This window comes from Rhipicephalus microplus, chromosome X (assembly GCF_043290135.1).
Source record: "Rhipicephalus microplus isolate Deutch F79 chromosome X, USDA_Rmic, whole genome shotgun sequence".
NCBI lineage: Eukaryota > Metazoa > Arthropoda > Arachnida > Ixodida > Ixodidae > Rhipicephalus > Rhipicephalus microplus.
This window is the reverse complement of record NC_134710.1, coordinates 418,857,169-418,880,820: the sequence shown is the minus strand read 5'-3', so window position 1 is coordinate 418,880,820 and position 23,652 is coordinate 418,857,169. Positions and strand designations below refer to the sequence as shown.

The 23,652-nt window shown below is 46.3% G+C and overlaps 1 pseudogene; it reads right to left on the bottom strand.

Moving 5' to 3' along the window:
- LOC119161895 (uncharacterized) overlaps window positions 1–22,875 on the bottom strand; it is a 50,549-nt pseudogene extending 27,674 nt beyond the window's left edge.
- Between the last annotated feature and the right edge of the window lie 777 nt (window positions 22,876–23,652).

Here is a 23,652-nt window from a genome sequence, read left to right as displayed (position 1 = left end):
ATTAATAGAAATGTTGTTACGATGTAGCCCAAAGCACATCTTAAAACAATATCAACCACTTTGTGCAGCGTAAAGACAATGTGCGATCAGCAACTAATCCCGCACTTCTTAAGTGATCACATCACTCACTGTATGAGTGATGCATGCACTTACACAACATCGCGCATAGCAGTATGAACTCGTTAAGTCACACGTTTAATCGGGCATCTGCTACAGGCCCGCGAACGCATGCTGTTGTAAATGGCTGGCAGCCTACTTCGGCAGAGCTGCTGCAGGCGCCCAGCTAGCGCTGTAAGATTACTACCTACGAAAACAGTACACTCACCGTTAACAGGCCCACGTTGTCCGTGTCCGCCACTCCATGAATATTCCTTATTCCGAGCGTCACTTCGAACACGGTGTCATGCGTGACCACCATTGAATATGCGCCTGTTCGCTAGAACACACACAGCGACCAAGACCCCAGACCAACGCAACGCATTTCAAAGACGAATGAGACAGAGAGGGCAACGTTGAGAGAGAGAAGGAGGAGGCACTGGTGGTGGCGCCGCAGCTGTCGACGCAGGTGTTTGGTGACGCAACTATTCGCTTATCTACGGCACCGTTGTGGGAGCAACGCTGGCCGGGGTGAGCGGGAAACCCGCCAAGACGGCGCCTAAAGGCAAACGCTATGGCGCATATGGCGGACGGCCGTTCGACGCGGATTGACTCCTTGTAAATGGCAACTCTCCTTCCAGCCAGTCGCACAGCGACGCAGGTTATTTACCAGCCTCGGGTTCTTTGAGTATTTTGACGGAATGCGATCGCAGCGGGCGAAAAATAGTGAAGCAAAACTTGTGGAAAACAAAGTGCACCATGGAATGGCCAGAAACAATAATTATTTCGTCCTCGGTGGCATTAGCGGGAGAGCATCGCTACACCATTTTCAAGAGGAATTTTTTTTCGCATTGTCCGTGTCTGGCGATTCCGCGTATGGTGCCGCAAACACTGAATACGTAGTCGAAGTTGGAACAAATTAATCCACAGTCGCGGATGTTTAGAAGGCTTGTCACGCACCAGGAAACGTGCCGAGGTTGTTATAACAAACTTTTTGCTGACCACATGATCAGCACATAAATCCATATGGTTGCCCAATGAGCTAGCTAAGCACTTGTAGCAAAGGCAGGGCACGTTCTTGTTAAACGTTGTTAATATAAACGATGGTTGTGCATAAGTGCAGTGACAGCTTTCCGTGTGAATTGGTCATAACCCACGTTTTCGAGCGTAGAAGTGCCTCAGCGTACCTAATCAGCTACCACAGCAAGTTCGTAAGCAACGATGAGGTACGAAAATGTGCAGCTGTTTTCCATGTACTGAATAGTCCGTGTACAGTGCGTTGACTACCGCCATTTCTAAAGCCATCTCCCATATAGACTCCCAGTCTGAACAGGTGTGTGACCTTAAACACTAAGAAGCAGTGCCCCCCCTCGCACACAAACACGAAAATCGATGGCGCACGGGCTGATATACACGCATACTTATTCACAGGCGCACACACATACACGTACACACATATGGCAGCACACACACGCGACCATAAACACACGCATGCATGGGCGTACACATGTGCACAGGCACACTTAACACAAGCACGGACTCGCACATACACGCGCACGCACACATGCACGGGTGTACACACAATCACGCTTACACGCGAACACATGCGCAGGCTGACGCACACACACCCATACTCGGGCGAACATTGTGTTCCTGTATATAATCCACAGCAAACATGTAGCTTATAACCAACGCTAAGGTGAGCTTTCGTAACGTGGATTGCAGTTAATTGCCATTATAGATGAAACGCGATTTGCTTTTGCTGGCATTCTGCTGTATTCGGAGAGCACCTTCCCACATTCTAAGTCTAGGCCGTCATTTTACGCAAGGTCCACATATTGGTGCAGTAGCTACGCTGCTCGGCCACCAATCCGAAGGTCGCGGGTTCGATTCCGGCCGTGGCAGTCGAATTCAGATGGAGGCGAAAAGGTAGAAGCCTGTGCACTGTGCGATATCAGTGCCCATTGAAGAACACCAAATGGTCAAAATCTCTAGAGCTTTCCACTACGACGACCCTCATAATCATATCGAGGTTTCTGAGACGTAAAGTCCCAAACATTATAATTATGTGTTCTTCTTATGCTGCTTATTTCATCTGATGAATCGTCACCTACACCCTTCTCAGGCACAAATGCACCCTTAGAGCCTATTTTAGGGTGCTATCGAGGCAAGCACCCAAACAAATGGGTGCTTGTTTTTCAATCGACCATTTATGGGTGTTAAAGGGTGTTGCAAAGGGTGCTTTCTCGTAAAAGCACCCTTTTTCACCCTTTTGGGTGTAAAATGTTTTACTGTGTACCTACAATGAGAGAATGATAGAGAATTAGAAAGAAAATGACGGCTACGAGATGACTACGACGCAATGGAATGTCCACGCCAACGACGACGTGCACGTGTCGTGTCTCTGACTGTGACTGTTGGCGCTCTAACCTGTATGCGCTCACAATTGAACGTATAGAAATAACCTAGCATCGCGTAGCTATACAGCGCAGCTATCGCTCAGAAGGAAAACGTCATCTATCTTAGGTCTACAAATAACCTACAAGCAATCAAATTAGTCTTCAAAATACTCCAGTATCGCTCTGTAAAGCCTCACACGGCTCAGTGCAAACTTCGTCTTTTGACTTTTATTTAGTAATATCTTTTGCAGTTAATATATCCAAGATAATCGGATTGGGTTTGAAAAGATTAGCTTAAAATCTAAAAACTTGATCAGGTGCCCTGATGCCAGTCCCTTGGGACAATCTCAAACTTTACTGCATGTTTTGTATGAGTTTAGGAGATCACATTTTACAATTTTTCGGTTAGCTAGGTTTTTCAATTCAACGAAATGAAAAAATAAACAACATACCTTAAGACTTTGTGCACGTTATTGTTAATTAAGAAGTTTGAGAAGGGTGGACAAATATTGAAAGAAAAATCTGGCGCTGAACCAGGTTCACACTGTACCCTATACAAATTTTGCTTGTTTGCGGGAACAAGACTTCGTCAAACTCAGAAAAAATGGGTGACAAGCACATGGTTAAAAGTGACCTGAGGGAGTCAAAGGAAGGAGACAGGCATTTCAGAAGAGGAATATTCCGTTTTCCTAAATATGTTTCCGAACCGCTATGAACAAATCCGCATGAGACACTGAATAAATAGGTCTATAAGGTCTAGGGAGAACGGTGGTGTTAGCACAAAGCTGTTTTCGTGCTTGTCGCTCTAAGACACGTATAGCTAACGGGTTAACTGATTTCCTAAGCTATGTGTCACAGGAAGGCTTGTTACGTCTACCACAGGTACCAAATCCTCTTGAACTAGGACGTCCAGCTAAAGTAGACCGTATAATCTGCAGCATACAACAAAAAAGTCACAGCTTTGCCGCAAAGGCGAAGAATGAACGCGATAGCAACAAGATGGAAGGTCGGGCTCAGTATGGCAAGCAGATCAAAACGTACCCCGCGTTTCTCATGCAGAAATGCCGCACGAAACGTACTCACAGGTACAGATGAACGCAAATAAGCGTCTTAGTTGTTACTTCGTTGTGTCTGAAAAGCGCGCCCTTTTCGCAAACGGAGACTGTGCAACAATTGCAGCGATGCGCCCGGTAACAACAGCAGAATCATTCCGGTGAAAGCCAAACTCCAGCCAAGACGTACAACCCTCCGCACTGCGAGATAAGCAAGCACACGGGTGAGCGTCAATCCTACCCACTTTACTCAGGGCAAAGTATGCGTGAGATCTAAGAGCGCGCCGACACGACGTGACGATGTGACAATGCGTCCTATGACGCCATCTCACTGGTAAGACTGCAAACACGATAGTTCCCCCCGAGACGCCCATCAACAGCAATAAATGGTAGATATAAATAGCTTGCCTTTTGAAGGTTGAAGGAGGTGCTTTTTTGTGGCTCAGTGGCTAACGCATCGCACTCACAATTTAGAGGTCTCACATTCAATTCCGGGCGCGAAAGTATTTTGCTAGATTATTATTTCTTTCTTGCGTTTTCATATATAGATACGTACACATATACGGTAAGTAATGGCGATGCCGACGCCGACGCCGATGCCAGCGGTAATATCCAGCTGAGATTGTCCATTTATTCGCTACTGCAAAAAAAAAATACGGAAACAATTCTTCAAGTATACACCCGTTATGGTCTTGCTTGGTGACCTTTATGATGTGCCTTATTTAGAAATGAAAGGATTACTGTCTGCCAACAAATCTGTATGACCTCAACAGTAGCATAGCCAGAAATTTTGTTGCTGGATGAAAAATTGATTTCACGAGTTTCACGCGTTCACGCGAACACATCCAACGAACGCGTGAAACGCGTTCGTTTGCATGTTTTCAGGTACATTTCCACACATACAAATTTGCAACACTAGGGGGGGGGCTGAAGTCTTCTCCCAACGCTACTACTGCACTAGCTACGCCAGTGAACGTCTTTGGTTAACATTACTACATTCTTCTCACCAACCTGAAAGCGGTGCATGAGCTGATTGGCCGTGGGCGTCATGGCATTCACGCCTGCATGCCGTGGCTATGCTGTTGAATGTCTGCAACGTTCGGTTGAAGTTATGTACCACTGTCTGCAGAGCGGCACCTGACGTCACGGACTTGGACATGTTGCAAAAGGCTTCGCTGGCCGACTGCAATGTTCGCTGCAACGTTTCGATGCCTTGTGCGCCACCAGAATGCGGCAGTCGCAGCCTCTGGAAGCTGTTCTGCAAAACTTCGAGGTTCTTGACGATGTTACCGTTCAGTAGGTGAAGGGAGGAAAGGTTTCGCAACGCAGTGCCCAGCTCAGCTACGTCCCTGATGGGCAGGTGATCTGTAATATTCGACTTGACGCGATCGTACAGGTTTCAAGCACACTGCGATCGAGAACATTAGCAGGCGATGCTATGAATAAATTATGATTACGCTACTGGTGCAAATTGCGAAGCCAACGTGCTAGACTTCACGCAGAATAGAAACTGCATACAATAGATTGCTTGTTACTTTTATGCATTACTATAGTTAAAGCTGGCGCACCCATTAATGCCCTTCGTTTTATCGGCGTTCTAAGACGCTGTGTCATCGAGTACACACATGCAGATTTCCTTTGAAAAGCATAAATTTTGTCGAAAGGTGGCACCATAAAAGAGAAGTCAGTGCTTTTACACCAAATGGCGGTTACTTTTCAGTAATAGGTTTGCGAAGTATAACAATAACGTGTCTATTTCAATGTTCAAATTTCTTCGCAATGAACCAACCATGGAGATCGGGCGTCTCAGTGTATTAAGCACTGAAACAAATGGCACGTGTTTCTAGGAGCACTAACGAAATAGTTACAAACTGAAAAATTATATTCGTGTTTGCGTAATCAGTACGCATGCACCAGTACTGAAGTGTGATTCTGGCTATGGGCTCCTGAGTAATGTGTTGTCATTGCACTTATTGGTGCGAGAATTGCGACCATGTTTTTTTAATTCGTCTGGCACTACAAGTATTTACAAATTCACATACTGACAGCCGTGAACATACAAAAGAACAAAATGGTATGCAGATATTGACATTTTTACATCGGGTACATGGGCACCGTCATCATGAGAGTGTTAAGTGAATGCTTTCGTAGTATCTTGTATCGTGACGTGAATAAGTAAGGTCATTAAACGTAGAATGCACCAACCCAATTTTTTTTTCTATTGGTCTACGGCTACATCAATATGGCAGCTCCGAAGCCCACCCGTAAGAAGGTCTTTAAGCTGCATAATAATGTGTAACAGTAATCTGCATAGTAATCATTCGTGGGGGTTACGAGCATGAACGGACCTTCCCAAACTGTGTTTGTGAGGTGGGGTGAGGGGTGGTTTATGCGTTATGAAGTTATCTGTGTATACATCATAGTCATCACCCTGCATCTGCAGTAGCATTTGAGGCAAACAGCCAGGCTAACATCGCAAGCTTTAATGTGAAAGTGTATGAGCGCACAAGGTAGAAGGAAAAGCACTCGACAGGAAAGACGCTCACTTACAACTGAAATTTTATTAGAAAACATTCCATGCACGAGAGCACAAACGCGCAGGTGCTACCAACTATCATTTCAAGGTTCCACCTCCTCCCCCAAAAGAAAAGAAGGTATACGTTTATCTACTTCAAGAGCTCAAAAAGACACATCTTTTTCATTTACTGATACCAAAAGAACACTGATACACGTGCTTCCATTCGCCCTAATCTGTTCTGCTTCCATAATATCTCTGGTCATTTTGTGCTTTGATTTGCCCAGAATTCCATGCTGCGAAACTGCGGATTGCACCCACAATCCCTGCAGTGCATTGAAAAGTGCGTGCCACCTGCGAGAACCTTCAAGGACGTCGCGTGTTCTCGGATTCGATCTTTTAAACAACATCCAGCCCAGCCGATGTACACTTTTCCGCAGCTCAAGGAGATTATGTACACAACCACTGGAATACACAGCACAAACAGCGTGGCATGTTTTTTAATGCAACAGCTTTTGTTCACCCTTCTATGATTTTCTATCATGGGGCACAGTTTTGCCAGATTGCAGGGAGCCGTGAGAACAACGCGTACTCCGTGCTTGCACCCAATCTTCATCAAGGAGTACGAAATCTTGTGCACATAGGGCATAGCTAAAACCGTTTTTGTTGGTCTTGTTTTCGCCATGTTGGCGGTACTTAACCTCTTTACTTCTTTAACATAGTACTGCCTACTGCCACAAGCAAGCTGTCCGGGCTACCCGACCTGAGTGAGTTGTGAAATATGATGATTTGACAGTTATACAAAGCAAGGGCATATGCATTGGGCCCTGTGTGGCCTCTGTGCTTTGTGAAATATTCTCAGCAAAATCTTACCGGAAGCCACATGAGCTCGTGGGACAACCTGTAGTTAATGTCTACAGACATTTTGATGACTTCCTAGTGATGTTAAACATAGCGGATAACTGTTCACCTACTTCATTAGTAACCAACATCTTGGATTGTTCTAAACAATGCACAAGTTCATTGTCAATCACACATGAACAACCGGCCAGAGAGGCTTTGCAGCTTTTAGATCTTAACATTGATTTTAGTGCAGTTGGTCACGTTTGCTGGCAGTTTTCACCGTGGTCAAAGGAGGGGCTGTTACCCTTTGACTCTTCTCACAGCAAGCTAGTGAAAAGGGTGATAGCTAATTCCTGTCTTAGTTAATCACTCAGCAAAACATGCCCACATAAATTGGAACGCAGTTTCCGGAATCAAGTAAGACACCTACCCAGGTCGTGTTACAAGGACAGCTTGCTTGTGGCAGTAGGCAGTGCCTTGTTAAGGAAGTTGAAGAGGTTAAGTACCGCCAACATGGCGAAAACAAGGCCAACAAAAACGGTTGTAGCTATGCCGTATGTGCACTAGATTTCGTACTCCTTGATGAAGATTGGGCGCAAGCACGGAGTACGCGTTGTTCTCACGGCTCCCTGCAATTTGGCAAAACTGTGCCCTATGATAGGAAATCATAGAAGGGTGAACAACAGCGGTTGCACTAAAAAACATGCCACGCTGTTTGTACTGTGTATTCCAGTGGTTGTGTACACAATCTTCTTGAGCTGCGGAAAAGTGTAGATCGGCTGGGCTGGACGTTGTTTAAATGATTGACTCCGAGAACATGCGACGTCCTTGAAGATTCTCACAGGTGGCACGCACTTGTCAATGCATTGCAGGGATTGTGGGGGCGATCCGCAGTTTGGCAGTACTAGAAATCTGGGGAAATCAAAGCACAAACTGACCAGAGAAATTATGCAAACAGAAGAGATTAGGGCAAATGCAAGCACGTGCATCAGTGTTCGTTCGGTAGCAATAAGTGAAAAAGAGGTGTCTTTTTTGAGCTGTTGAGGTACATAAACGTATACCTTCTTTTCTTTTGAAACAAGGGGGGGGGGGGACCTTTAAGTGATAGTTGGTTGGACCAGCGGGTTTGTATTCTGGTGCAATGAATGTTTTCTAATAAAAGTTCAGTTGTAAGTGAGCGTCTTTCCTGTCAAGTGTTTTTCCTTCTACCTTGTGCGCTCATACAATTCAACATTATGTTGTACCAACTGGCCAAGCATTCCACTTTATCGAAAGCTTTTCATTAGAACATTTACCTCTATCTCTCAAGTGACGTAAGGTTTCCATTAAACCATATATTGATGCACCATCGAGTGGCTTTACAATTTAAACGAACGTTTTTCTGCTGACGCTAGCTTCAGGACAACCCTATAAAGAGGATGTAAGTTAATAAAAAGTAAAATTGCACATATATAGTTTTAAGCCGAATGTGAGCAGAAGCAGCTCTTCAAACTTACCTTGTTGAACTTCACAATGTCTACGGTGTTGTTTTCCTGAAAGAAGTGAATCACATACACTCTTAACACCGTTTCTGTAAAGGTTCAGCCGGAAGCTCGTCGATAGAAGCAACTGCACTCACCTTTGTTGCTCCACGCTGTAGGCACTGGGGTATAGGAAAAAAAAAGTAGACAGAACGTGTTAGTGAATATTTACGATTTTCATATTGTAGTAACGAATTGTATAAAGTAACGTCAATCGCACCCTAAAAGGTTCGCAATGTTTCCTCTTGGAATATGGGTCTCGGACGTGATAAACTTAACTGAACCTGTACTTTACAAGCTATACTAAGGATGGCACCCCATCCCTTGATTATGGGAAAATTAGTAAACTGCTAGATTTCATGAGACACGGTGTGCAGCGCCTTGGACGTCATCAATATAGTGTCTTTCTGTGTGCTACGAGCGGCCGTGAGGACAACTGCCTTTTTGTAGATGTCTACTAGTTGCGTCCTAGCAGTGGTTGCAGATATGCAGGTAAGACTTCAAAAAAGCGCCTCAGTGAACTTAGCCATTATAATAATAAATGTAAAGGCCTTTTTTTGCATGTGTAAATCGAAAGTTAAACCGCAAGTGTTCCGGTTTACTGTAAGGATATGGCCGTACTTGGTCACAATCTAAAAATTGTGAATTGGATGAAGAACGAAAGGCAAAGAAAGAAAGCATAGGTATCTGGGGTTGATGTCTAGTCTCCGTGCCACAACCCCAGACACTTTCCCCAAATAACCCGACTTCCTGTAATTTCTCCAAAATTTTAACAATGGCAACTGTCTCTTGTACACTTTCTTTGGTGGTGCAACACACTGCTACGTCATCAGCGTATGCCAAAACTTTTACCTCGGCGTCAAGCAGTCTGAAACCACGGATGGTCTCGTTTTCTATTATGGCCAAGCATAACCTCTCTATGTACAATGCAAACAAGAGTGGACTTGCCGGACATCCCTGGCGTACAGAACGTTCTAGTTTAATGGGAGATCCCGGGATCTTGTTAATAATTAGTCGTGTAGTAGAGTTCTTATACGCCAAAACTATGCCCTCTGTGATCAACGATCCGACATTGACGTGTTCAAGTATGGAGAATAACACATCTTGCTGGACGCAGTCAAAAGCATTTTCTAAATCAAGCTGGAGGATCACAACATATGAATTAAAAGCATCGCAACTCTCAAGGTCACATCGCATTGTGTGTGTGTTCATCAATATTGAGCGTCCCTTGATGCCACACGTTTGTGCTCCCAAACTATTCTTGTGATTGCGGACTGCAATCTACCTGCCAAAACTTTCATGAGTATTTTGTAGTCAGTGTTGGTTAGCGAAATGGGCCTATATGACAAAACTAGTTTTAACTTTGCTTTGTCATCCGTCTTAGGTATTAGTATAGTGTGCGTCTCGGCAAATGAAAGTGGCAACGCTTTGATTGCGTAGGCTTCCTTGAACACAGCTTGTAACACTGGAGAAACTTCTGTTTTAAAAGCTTTAAACTACATCGCACCGAGACCGTCAGGCCCCAGCGACTTCCCAGCGGCGAGACTATCTATTGCATATTCAATTTAAGAAACGGTTATAGGCCTCTCTAACGCTCCTTTCGTTCAAGAGTTAGTTGCGGCATCCGGCTAAGAAAGTGTCCTTCAACTTCGTAACATCTACTAATGCGGCTGCGAAGAGACCCTTGTAATACCGAAAGAAAGCTTCAGCGATAGTGCTGTTAGTATTTAGCTGAATTCCATTTTCCTCTATATCGTCGATGTGATTACGACGCGCTCGTGATTTCTCGATTCCAAGTGCGGGCTTGGTAGGAATCTCCCCCATAGCCCACGCCACTGCTCTCGCTCGAATAAGGGCTCGTCTGTAGCGTTCCTGCTCTACTAGCGCAATTTGTCGTTTCACCGTTCGAATATCTTCCTTATATGCACCGGGCTCCTTGCTTTCTAATGTTATCAATTTCTTAAGCGTTGTTCTGAGTTCATTTTCTTTCATTATTTCTTGATAGTTTAAAGTACTAGATCTGGATATGGATTTCATTTTAACGCTTTGTTTCAAAAGCTCTGAGACGTCCCCCGCTACGCCACCGATTACCAAAGAGAGCAAAGACTACTCAACCCCTTGTCTATCCGGTCCCTCTTGGCTATGTGTCTCAATCACTTCTCACATACAGGGATTCGTGCTGGGGCCGGGAAGTAAGAGACGCTACGATCTGTTTCTGTTTACTGATTCAATTACTTTAATAGCAAGTGCAAATGGCGTACACACATACTGTCCGTGCACGACATCTCTGTTACACTAAATTGTAACACATCAGCAAATACTCGTGACACGCGAAACAGGATACATAAGTGAAGTAACGGTGACAGAACACAGAATAATACAGAAGAAACACACGACGACACAAATGATAAAGTTATCAATGAATCAAACCACGCAATGTCTTAACAGGCCACCTCCCTTCCCGCAAAGCTAATCTAAATAGGGTGCATAAAGTTCGTCTCACGAATGGTCCGTGTTGTCAGTCTTCATCGTCTTCGTCGTCTTCGTTGTCTCTCTCGGCGATTTCCATCTTGATCTTCTTTCATAACGCCTCGCAATCACTAGCTTCCTCATTTCTCATCTCTAACTTTCATTCCTCGTCATATCATCTCTGCCTCAGTCGTCATATCATCGACTCTCATTGCTATCTCTTCGCACCGTTATCTTCCTTTTCCATTCCGTCTCTCTACCATCTCGAGCTCATCGTATCGTATTTCTCTGACTCTTCACATCGTATCTCGGCCCCCTCGTATCGTCTCGTAGTCTCTTTTTGTAGGACCCGACTACGCCCTACGGGGGCACCAAACCGATCGCCAGTATCCATGCGGCATATTTTTCTGTCAGTCGGTGTGTGTCATCTTCGACGGCCGCTCCCGCGGCCCGCACTAATAGAAAACCCTCTCCCAAACAAAGCCGGGCAAGTAACAATGTACCAACTCAAGCCTCAGGGAGAGTGATGGGCGAGCCGTCCGAAGACACTTTAATTTCGGGCGAACGATGGTCTTGTGCTTCCGGTACTTGGTGAGCCGAATTCCAGATCAAGTTTCAACGTTTCCATGTAGCTCGGTGTCTCCCGCGAAATTCTCCGTAGCCGCCGCTTCTTCGTCATTCACCGCCGCGGGCGGCCATCTGCGCAGAACGCAGTAATGAGCCCTGGAGCCACGGAGGCTGACGGAAAGCCATACTGGACCCGGCACAAGCCCTGCGGCCGCCTCGCATTCCCCGAACCAACAAAAGGTGCTCTGCTGCTCCCCCATGCCACAAATCTGAAGGGTGCGCGCCGATTATCTCCAACGTACACTGTAACACGGTCTGTAGACGACAAGGCGCCGCCCGGTCCTCGTGTTTGCGCGGGGAAGCCCGTGAGAATAGTAGAAACAATCCTTCTGGTACTTTCCTCCGGAATGCCCATTCGTCACACCGAAGGTGTTCTTTTCCTTTTTTTATGCGTGGGTTTGAGAACGAGTGAAAACATCCTGAAAGGTCCGCGGTTCAGTCCGTGGTTGCGGGGACGTCACAATCCCTTTATCTTGCAGAAGAATTTTCCCAGTGGGGAAATTCAAACACGAGAAATGCGGGCGCGTAGCGCCTTCTGGTTGCGCAGCGAAATTGAGACATAGCGGCAGTGTTAAGAATACGATATGCGAACACAGCACACTTGTGATTCAGCCCTGGCGGTAGCGCGTCGCTGAGAGGAACGAATCTGTGACTGTCGCTGAATCATCACCCACCACGAAGCAGCTTAATTCCGTATTTCTACCGCGCACAACAAACTTGAAACCTTCAGAATCACTGCAGAAACTCGTGGATGACGCGTGGACAAAACGCACACTGGTCACAGCTGCTCGTCAGATGGTTTGGCACATAACGTTCATTCAAGTGTGCGGAAGGTTCACTACCATGCGATCACATCACACACTTTGTCTGCAGTGTCCACTCTCGGCACAACCAAACAAAGAATACATACATTTCAATACGCTTTCGTTCCACACCACATATGCACAAAATTTTTAGACCCCAAACATTTCAAACCAGACGAAAAGCGGGAAGGCGGGAGAACTTAGGTCACACAGGCAGTATGACCCATGTTCTGAATCTGAATATGCACTGAATCAGAATTCCGAATATGCACTGAATCACCCTCGCATACCATCTCCTACCTGGCCTCTGCCGCACCTGTCGGTGAAGGAAAGGGACCTTCAACGCGAATTGCGTGTTCGGATTGGCTGAGAACGTAGCGTTTATGTTGTCCTATGCAGATGTGACATTGGGCGTCTTACATCAATACCGATCACGACGTCCCCTGCCTCCTAACGAGACGCGGCACTTCCGTGCGGGGAGACGCCGTGAAACCATTCAATTTGAACTTTCTAAACGTTCTAGTTTCTTAAAACAGTCCCTTTTTCACCTTCCTTTCGACAAGTGGCGTGATCTCGGTAACCTCCCATTCATTGACTATATGTTCTTCCCCCATCATTAGGTGTTAATCGATCCCAAGTGGTACCACTCACTCAGTGATCAACATCAGACGCCGCAAACAACACAAAACCACAATAACCGAGCGAACTACCTGCCTCATTTCAAAACACAAGTAACAAAATAAAACAAGTGTACAGGCCAAAGCAAAACAAAATAAAAGAAAACCTAAACTTCGACACAAGGTCTCCACTAAAATAACAAGCACAATGACCAAACTAAAATTATAGAGCAAAAAAAAATGACGTACAACATTGCGGACTCTTATGACCCTAGCCGATCCCCGAGCGCTCAGCGTCTACACTCTAAGCCAAAAAAGAGCAACAGGGGTATAGAGGTTGCTCCTTTCAGGGAGCAATTGCATTGCCACTCCCATTACTCCCCTAAAAGGAGTAACTGCAGAGGGACGAACCGTTGCTCTTCTTTCAGTTGCTCCTTCGGGGGATGAACAGTTACTTCCTCCAGTTCCTCCCTGCAGACCAACAGTTACTCCCACCAGTTGCTCCCTGCGGAGCAACCATTACTCCCACCAGTTGCTCTTCTAAGAGGAACAGTTACTCTTTACCGTTCCTCCCTCGTGTTCGTAGTTACTCTCTGAAAACCAACTGCACATGCTTCCAGTTACTCCTTAGGGAATTTACTATCTCGAGTATGCTTGTCACATCCTTAACACATGGCGAGAGCTCCTTGGAAGAGCACTGCTTGGGTGCTTCTAACACAAAAAGTGGACATTATTGCAAGGAAAATAAATGCTTTATTGTTCTTTTTATGAGGCGACGTGTGAGCACAGGTAAAATTAGACTTCGCCACACTACAGCCAACACTAAACAAGCACCATAATACATCAAATGTTTTCTGCGTCATCCGTGGAAAAACAATCTTGAATTTCTAGCATAGGGCAGTCTGTGTCATCATTGGTGAGAGAAGGGCAACTTCTCCAATTCTGAAGAACTCAAGTTTCGCTGCTGGTGTTTCCATCAGGCTAGCGCAGCGGAATATCACTGCAGGCATATGTGGAGCATCTCATTGCTGCAAGAAAGAAAAAATAGAAGTGTGAGGCTAAACATGCCAGAATCAATACATAACAATGAGTCACACACACTGCAGCAGCGCTTACTTTCTAGGATGTCTACTGCAAAAGAAAATGTGAAACAAAAAGAAGGTTCGGCCAAACGTTACTTGGCAAGCCATATAAATGCGAATGTGGTAGACGCTCTTCACATGATGTCTCAGACAGCAATATCTGAAAGAAAATGTGCAGCACCTAAACAAGGCCTATTTGCAGCAGTTAAAGATGCCCTTAGGTTCAGTTAACTTGTTTCCTATACACAGCTCAGTGACATTTCTATGAGCCCATTCACCAATGGGCATTCTAAGTGAGATAATGTGTGTGGCCAATAACACGTACCGTCCGCTCATGTTAAAATACTTATTTAGCTCGTGCACATAGTTGCTCTCTATTCTACTGTTCTATCATACGCTGCTGCGTCTTGAAATGTGCAATACCTCTAGGCACAAGCCAAGCATGCAAAGCCTGCTTGAAAGCAACCATTTGCAGAGGCTACATGATAATCTTCAGTTTATTTCTTTGTACCTGACACAAACGGCTGGACAAAACTATAGACAAAAATTGTAGACCCTGCTACCTTCAAAAAATGCTTTAAATTTAGTTAACTAGGGTGCATTTGTTTACTCGGTTGTCGAGTCACAGCCACGAGATATGTGAACGAAGCAATATATCTTAAGGCATGCACAGATATTCTGATTCTTTGTTTGACAGTGTCACAGATAGCTTGCCAGTACATATATATTTGAGAGCAACAAGATGTGAAGCTTTTATTAGTTCAACGTCTTGTTGGTTCACAGCCAAACAGGTTACTGCTTTGTTAGACAAATTGGAATAAGCGCACCGTGGTTTCCCCAAAAAAGCATTATTGGAAGTTAGCTCCTGGTGTGAATGTCTGCCTATTTATTTTGTACTGCCTTCTACATGTGCCACGAAGAAAATTGTTGAGGATGTGCTACCAGTCAAGCCAAGATCGCATACTTGGTCAGTGTGATGGAAATACAAACATTAGAAACACTGCCACCTCTAGTAAGAGCATAACACTTCAGGATCTTGGAACAGCAAGGAGGTGGACAAAAAAGTGAAGCCCACTCTTGCAGAACTTTGAACGCGAATTTTTCAGAGTGGGGGAGGTCAACATGCTGTGGCACTTTTAAACCCACGAAACATCTGCAGAAAACAAGGTAAAGGCAAGTCAAGAAACGCTGTTATGACGGCCTGCGCATGGACAGCTTTGTGAATCTAAGCCCAAGTGTTAGGCATTGTGCAAGCCAAAATCCATGTAAATAGGAAAAGTGTACCTTTAGGAGTACCAGCGTAAACAAATCTTGGGGAGTTGGCTTTCTAGTACAAACAGCAATCCCTGCAATGAAAACATAAACATTTTATCTTAACGGTAACAGTGTGAGCACACACACGGGCCAGCGGAGCCATGCGAAATTGTCAGTGCCAGTGTAACCATGTGGCATGATGAACTATTCTCTGGCCAACACATGCACAGTTTGCCCCTAAAAAGCGATGCTTTCATATACGTAGTACAAAAAGTCTGCACTTACCAAAATTCACTTGCTTTCTGTACTTTAGCATCGTTGGGAACATCTTTATCTGCAGTATAACCAAATTTGTGTCATATCCCTGAAAAAAAAGTAGTAAAAGACATGCATCAAATATTGTTTAATTTGGTAGCAGTGAAGTCAGGTTAAGCACAGTCAAGTGGGAATCAGCCTAATTATGTCCATGCGGCAAATCCCAAACGGCGTTATTGAGGTTGTCGAAATTTTTGTCGATTGGTTTTAACGTCGATATGTGACTTCAACGGCATGCCAAGTTTGCACAGCGCATAAAGATTTCATGATGCAGAATAATGACAACGCTAACGAGAACATACAGCATTTGTGATGGTCTTTTACGATATTCAGTTTCGCGAAAGTTTTGCATCACTAAAGAAATCTGAAAGATTTGGGTCATTCCTCCTCCAATCGTTCTGTCCATATGCAAACTGCTCGCTTGATGGTGCGCTTATAAAATAGTACGTTCAGCGCAGAGGTGAAGCAAGTGACGCAGTGATGAGGGCAGATTTTTTTTAGGCGTGCGGGGAGGAGGTGGGGGGGGGGGGGGGTCCGCTTATCTGAATAGGCCGGGCAAGCGAATATGGTCGTCATTTTGGGCTCCCTACTCCCGGCCTAAAAAAATTCTGTGCGCAACCGCCTGGCTATGCCAGTGAAGTGAGTGATGCGACAATGATTTGTTCACTTACTGATTTACATACAATTCACAGCTCTAAAAAATGCGTCCCAAGGCCCCAACACTCAGCCGTTAACGTTATATAAAGCCAATCGTAGAAAAGTGCCAGTGTGAAGGCAGCTACAACCCCGCCTTAATGTTTTTTCAAGCGAGGTAGTGTTGCGGAAATGAACTTTTAACTGCAAAAGTACACTGGCACTGCAGTGGTGACAGGGGAAGAAAGAGGGTATGCAAGTGGTAATAATAGAGGTAATTTAGTCCGATACGGCTAGCAATGAATACGGTAAATAAGAAAAAGCAAATCATTTCTCTTTCAATAGCGCAACCACTCAACAATGTATTGTAAGAGCATTAAATGTTGCTGGAAATGCCACTCACCTGCAAGCTGATGCATGCACAGTCCTTTGTCCAACGAGCGAACAGGCTTGCAGATAGCTGAAGACGTGTTTACGATGTGTTTGTTCCACCCAGCAGCAAAGTCGACAACAACTTTGTGCTCCATAAAGATAAATATACACTAACCTTCATCACGAATAAGTAGAAACGCAAATCTGCGACACACACACACACGATCAAAACATAGCTCACAAGCTCGCATGTCCATGTGCTCGCCGACCACAGACCATATGAATATGAGTAGTGCGAACGCGAATCTAGTTGAGCCGAAAAAAAACGTCGAGCAGTGGCAGCACAGGCGTCAGCGCAATGCTTTCAGTGTGTTCTACTAATACACTTATAAAAAAAACTGAGGTACACTAAAACTCATAAATAAATATAAAAAATTGAGTGTAATTTTTATTTAGTGCTAGTAAACATAAACACTGAATAAAAGTTACTTTGTAAATTACATCGCTTGCTACGCTAGCGCCACACTTGTCGTGCGGGCACAGATGGCGCAGATTTTTCATTCTGTCCTCAAACTACACGGTGAAGCGTACTACTAAGTGTACGGCTGATGAGAAGCGCGTCTGGGTCTACTTTTTTTTCTTCTCCGATATATCTGGGGAGGGGGCTCCTTATGCACGTGTTTTGGTGCTTGATCGACTTTGACGCCCTTTCTTCGCGGACGAACGGTGTGTCTAGGCTTTTTTTATCGTTGTTTTGCACGTGTTTCGGCGTTCGGTCCGCTTTGACGTGCCAACTCTCAATTCTGCTGCTGCGTGTGTTAGGTACTTGCTTTAGCTCTATTCTCAGGCCTTCTGTGTTCAGCCAGCGCTGCTATCTTATTATCTACGGATGCTCAAATAAATCACTGTTTTGGTTCTGTGAAGTTTGGCACAAAGAACAAACAATAATCTGGCTCATGAATATCAATGTGGGCGGCATGCATATTTGTGTGTGGTGTCCTGCCGGGGAGTAACCGTTGCGTGACGAGAGCATTTACAGTGGTTCCTTCTTCCGTTGCTCCCTTACAAACTTAAGATGAATACAGTTGCTCCCCCATTCTTGAACAAGTCAGCCATCTTGTTCCGCTTGGTCTTTTCGGAGAGTAACAGTCGGTCTGAAGGAGCAAAAACAGCCGTTGCTCACATTTCGGCCGTTTGTGGCTTAGAGTGTACCTGTATGCAGTCTTCTTCCCCGACACTGAGTCCCGGACCCTCGTTAGATGGTCCGAACTTCCACCTACTCAACTCAGTCGCGGAGTGAGGCATGTGCGAAGCTATCTGACAAGACCACCACTGCGCATGTCCGGGCTTGGTGCGGTGTACATCGAGTGTGCTGCAGTTCCCCTTTGGCCCCAGAAAAACAACCCCGTTGTGATCTAGGCATTCCCCAATCTCACTTACTCTCTCTAACGTTCGGTGTACCGCTGTGTCGACCAAGACTCCGACAACTGCATCCTCAGAAAACCCATTCTCATCCAACTCCAAATCTGCCACTCCTACTGGTAATAGCTCATCGTCTCGTGGGACCTTCGAGGTAGAAACCGCAGCTAAATCGTCTGTATCCGCTCCAGCAACCTCGACATCGACAGCATTTGTTTCACCCAGTGGCAACGGCGTGCTAGCGTTCCCCCCAAACACACACTCACCCAATGGCGGATCATCCTCTTGGATCACGGAAGTTACACTAACCAAATCAACTCACGGTGAACCGCGACTTGTTTTTACGGAGCTTCTTTTCTCGCGAATATTTACGGTCGCGATTGACCTATGTGCGTCACCGTCATGAGGAGGAGTTGCATCTAGGTTTTCAGATTCAATTTTTGTCACCATCTCCTTGTTTTTGTGAATGCGGCTGTCACCCATCGGATTCCAATTTCGTCGACGGTACCGGTGGCATTCTCGCCGAATGTGACCAAACCTGCCACAGTTATAGCACCTGCCGGCATACGGGAGTTACTTCGGGAATTCTTGCCAATTTCGTTCCACCTTATTGCGTACTGCCAAGCTCTCCGCAAGTTTTTTGAGGCGGTCAAGGCGGCTATGCATCTCCTGAACATCTGTTTTCTCTTCCACGGGTTGAACGGGCAACGAATGGCTCCTCGACACTTTCTCATTCTGTTCCTCCTTGACCACTATGGCAATGGCCTCATCAAATGTTTTTGGATCCCGAGACAGAACAAATCTGTGGACCGGATCCCTCAGGCCTAATAAAATTGTAAGAGTAAATGTTCGGCGAGAATTTTGCGGCACAGTGAAGCTTTCACCGGATCCTGACCATCGGAGCTCGCCACGGTGGCGGTCCAGAGGATGCGCAAGCGACTTGCAAATGACCTCACCTCCTCATCTGCCTTCTGCCTCGCGTTTGAAAACCGTTCTGTTTTAAAGATAAGTGGCTCCGTATAGAACCTCTTGAGGGCCATATATTTGAACTCAGAAAAAGTTGAAGCCGCAGCGACGCCATTATCTCACCACACAAAATCGTGCGCCGCGCCTACCATCTTGCATCGTGCTATGCAGACCAGCTCATTAACGCGCCATCCGTCCAAGCGACCAACCTGCTCCAAAATTTTCAAGAAGACCCCAATATGCGGACCCATATCACCTCCCGTAAACGATGGAACCATGTCCGCTAACATTAACGCACTCATCTCTATTGGATAGTCTCTGTCGGTCATCTTGGTAGCCTGCTCGTTCATTTTGTCGCCTCTCCTTCTTTAGTACGAGGGTGAAGTCTCGCACCGTTGCCCCAGCAGTAATCCCACCGCTGCCACCCCTTGAGACGTCCCCCGCTACGCCACCGATTACCAAAGAGAGGGAAGACTACTCAACCCCTTGTCTATCCGGTTTCCTCTTGGCTATGTGTCTCAATCACTTCTCACATACAGGGATTCGTGCTGGGGCCGAGAAGTAAGAGACGCTACGATCTGTTTCTATTTACTGATTCAATTAATTTAATAGCAAGTGCAAATGGCGTACACACATACTGTCTGTGAACGACATCTCTGTTAGACTAAATTGTAACACATCAGCAAATACTCGTGACATGGGAAAAAGAATACATAAGTGAAGCAACGGTGACAGAATACAGAATAATACAGAATAAACACACGACGACACAAATGATAAAGTTATCAATGAATAAAACCACGCAATGTCTCAACAGGCCACCTCCCTTCCCGCAAAGCTAATCTAAATAGGGTGCACAAAGTTCGTCTCACGAATGGTCCGTGTTGTCAGTCTTCATCGTCTTCGTTGTCTTCGTTGTCTGTCTCGGCGATTTCCATCTTAATCTTCTTTCATAACGTCCCGCAATCACTAGCTTCCTCGTTTCTCATCTCTAACTTTTATTTCTCGTCATATCATCTTTGCCTCAGTCGTCATCCCATCGACTCTCATTGCTATCTCTTCGCACCATTATCTTCCTTTTCCATTCCGTCTCTCTACCATCTCGAGCTCATCATATCGTATCTCTCTGACTCTTCACATCGTATCTCGGCCCCCTCGTATCGTCTCGTAGTCTCTTTTTGTAGGACCCGACTACGCCCTACCGGGGCACCAAACCGATCGCCAGTATCCATGCGGCATATTTTTCTGTCAGTCGGTGTGTGTCATCTTCGACGGCCGCTCCCGCGGCCCGCACTAATAGAAAACCCTCTCCCAAACAAAGCCGGGCAAGTAACAATGTACCAACTCAAGCCTCAGGGAGAGTGGTCGGCGAGCCGTCCGAAGACACTTTAATAACGGGCGAACAATGGTCCTGAAGCTTCCGGTACTTGGTGAGCCGATTCCCAGGCCAAGTCTCAACGTTTTCATGTAGCTCGATGTCTTCCGCGAAATTCTCCGTAGCCGCCGCTTCTTCGTCATTCACCGCCGCGGGCGGCCATCCGCGCAGAACGCAGTAATGAGCCCTGGAGCCACGGAGGCAGACGTAAAGTCATACTGGACCCGGCACAAGCGCTGCGGCCGCGTAGCATTCCCCGAACCAATAAAAGGTGCTCTGCTGCTCCCCTATGCCACAAATCTGAAAGGTTCGCGCTGATTATCTCCACCGTACACTGTCACACGGTCTGTAGACGACAAGGTGCCGCCCGGTCCTCGTGTTCGCGGGAGAGCTCGTGAGAATAGTAGAAACAATCCTTCTGGTACTTCACTCCGGAATGCCTATTCGTTACACCGAAGGTTGACTTTTCCTTTTTTATGCGTGGGCTTGAGAAACAAGCGAAAACATCCTGAAAGGTCCGTGGTTCAGTCCGTGTTTGCGGCGACGTCACAGCTCCCATTCCTCGCCAATATTACAGGCTCCGATCACTTTATTGTTCTTAATTCTCTCAATCACAAAATTATTAAAAATGTCATCCCGAAGTATAGTTTAGCGTTAAACTTCCATAAATCCCAACTAAATTTGTTTTCTTTTTATTTAAGTCTCACGTTATATTGTACAAGACAATGGTCAGAGAAAGTGACAGGTAAGACTGTGTAACTATTGGTTTTAGCTAGCGTCTTCCTGCCATGTATATCCTATCAAAACGTGCGTGACTGGTTCCCTGAAATGCGCAAATTGAACTTCACGACCTGCTTCGAGGCACTCCGCAACATCATCCAGGTCAGATTCATTCAGCAAGTCTTAGAGCACATCAACACGTCTGTCTCGCACATGGCGGTTATTAATTTTATCCGTCGCGCTCAATACACAATTGAAATCCCCCAATAAAACAAGCTGTTTTGGTGTCCGTAAATTTTACCTAATTAACGAAAAGAAAGTTTCTCGGTCTGCCTCCACGTTGGACGCATAGACACATATGACGCGCCATTCAGTTTCGCTAGTACTAAATTCACAAGTCACTGTTCTACCTGAGTCACAAGAAAAGTGACTTCCAACAATCAATACCGGAATCTTTTTAACAAAAAGCACACAACCGGCCGAAGTTCCATTTGCGTGAACAACTATGGCATAATATTTAGACGTAAACCGCAGCATCATGCTCCGGGTCTCCTCCTCACCTTTCACTTTTGTCTCCTGCACGGCTAACACGTCAATATCTTCGTCAATTAACAAGCGATACACTTGAGCATGCTTCTTCCTGGAGGCCAAACCTCGGACATTTAAGGTTGCAAAGCTCAATGCCCAGTGACTAGCCATCGTTACTCACTAAAAAAGAAGGGGGTAGGCCCGAAGCATGGTGCTTAACGTGTACGTCTAGCTCCCTGCTAGACGTCTCCGGGGCCATCCGGTAGTCCGGCATCAGTTAGTTGCTGGTCCCTTGGAGTGCCAACCGGTCGGTACACACGTAGATTGGACCTCGCTCTGAGGCCCGAGCGCCGCCTCGGGGTCGCTTTCCCTGGTGCTCCCTCAACTTTGCTCTCGTGAGCAGTGCCCGCTGATTGCTCCAGCGAACGCTTGACCGCCGAGCTCGTGGTGATCCCACGGGTCATTCCGTGCTCTGGCATGTCACGTCCTCTCGCCGCTTGCGTCGACATGTCCACCCATTGGCTTTGTGCGTATTCAGTGGAATTCTCTTGGCTGGTGTCTGCCTTAGCCGTTTCTTTACCTCGTGTTCCGACGCTGTATCGCAATTTTCAGGCGAAACCGGCCCACGTTCAACCAGAGAACTAGCCGCGTTTCCTGCCCCCTTAGCCGCGTCTTCCGCCTCAGCGACGTCCATTGTCTGCTCTTCGATTTCATCGCACGTTGCAGCGCTCGTAACTGCTGCATATGACCGGACGCACTGAGCGTTTCGATGTCCAAATCGCCGACCAATCGAACACCGTGGTACCCTGCAGTCTCGCCGTACATGACCAGTCCCTTTGCACCGCAAGCATTGCATAGGCCTGCCCGGCACCACAACTAGGGCCAATTCCCCTGCAACGCGCACTTGGTGCGGAAGGTCCTCCACCGTAACTCCACTCTTTAACTTGAGTAGCACGGTTAAATTGAGTAGCACGGTTCTCGTCGTCGACGCTTTGTCGCTGACGCCGTCGACTCTCCAGCGCTCTCGATTCACTTTGACAACATTGCCGAAGGCCGCGAACGCTGTCCGCACATCCTCATCGGCGACTCCGTAAAGCAGCCAATGAAGCCGTAGTTTTATCTGCCGGTCCTGGGGATCAACGCTGAGACACCGGTGTCCTTTCACCTGAAGTTTCTTGAATGCCAGCAGTTTCTTCGTCGCGTCTTCTCCGTTCAGTGTAACCACCCAGACGTGATTAATCTGGTACGCTCCGAGTGCTATGACATCCATTAGCACTCCAGTGGGGCCCAACGCGTCTCTGAAGTCTTCAACCCTCTAGGGTCTCACTCGAACGTCTCCGTGCAAAAACACAGTATTTGAGGCAACGCGTCTTGTTGGCAGATGAGGCAGAATCACTTGGTACTCTTCAGTTGACCTGTTACCGCGGCCCTCAAGGGCCGCTGAAGCCGCTACGACGGAGCCCGGCATCCTGCGTCCGTTCACTAACGTGGCCAAAAGCAGAACCTACAGACTGCACACGTTGCTCAAAACATTTTGACAATCCGGTATATATAGGCACGAATTTTTGCAACATTTCTAGAACTAAGTAAGTTGCAAAACTGAGCGATATTGCGTGGCGCCGCCGCTACTAGCGACAAATGTGGCGCTGCTGTCGCATCTGGATTCACTCACTGCATGCTCGCTCACGTCACTCCCGTAACCTCCGATGTTACAGTGCGTCTTTATCCGTGGAGGCTTCTTTCTGCGTGAACAGTTTTATGCTTCAGCGCGCCCTGTTCTGCTTCGTATGTGTTGCATTTTTTCATCAATCCCAGATGTTGCGTTCTCGGCTGTAGAATAGCTACAGGAAATCAGAGACACCACAACATTTCTTTTGTACCCACGTGTACCTGAGCAGCGAGAGGTATGGGACCACGCTATTCTTCGTGCGGATAAGAAACTGCCCAGCACCTCACGTGTGTGTGATATGCTCTTTCATGAGAAGGACATCCTGAAGACTTTCACTCCCGTCATATGGTAAGAAGGTACAAATCGCAAGAGGAAAGT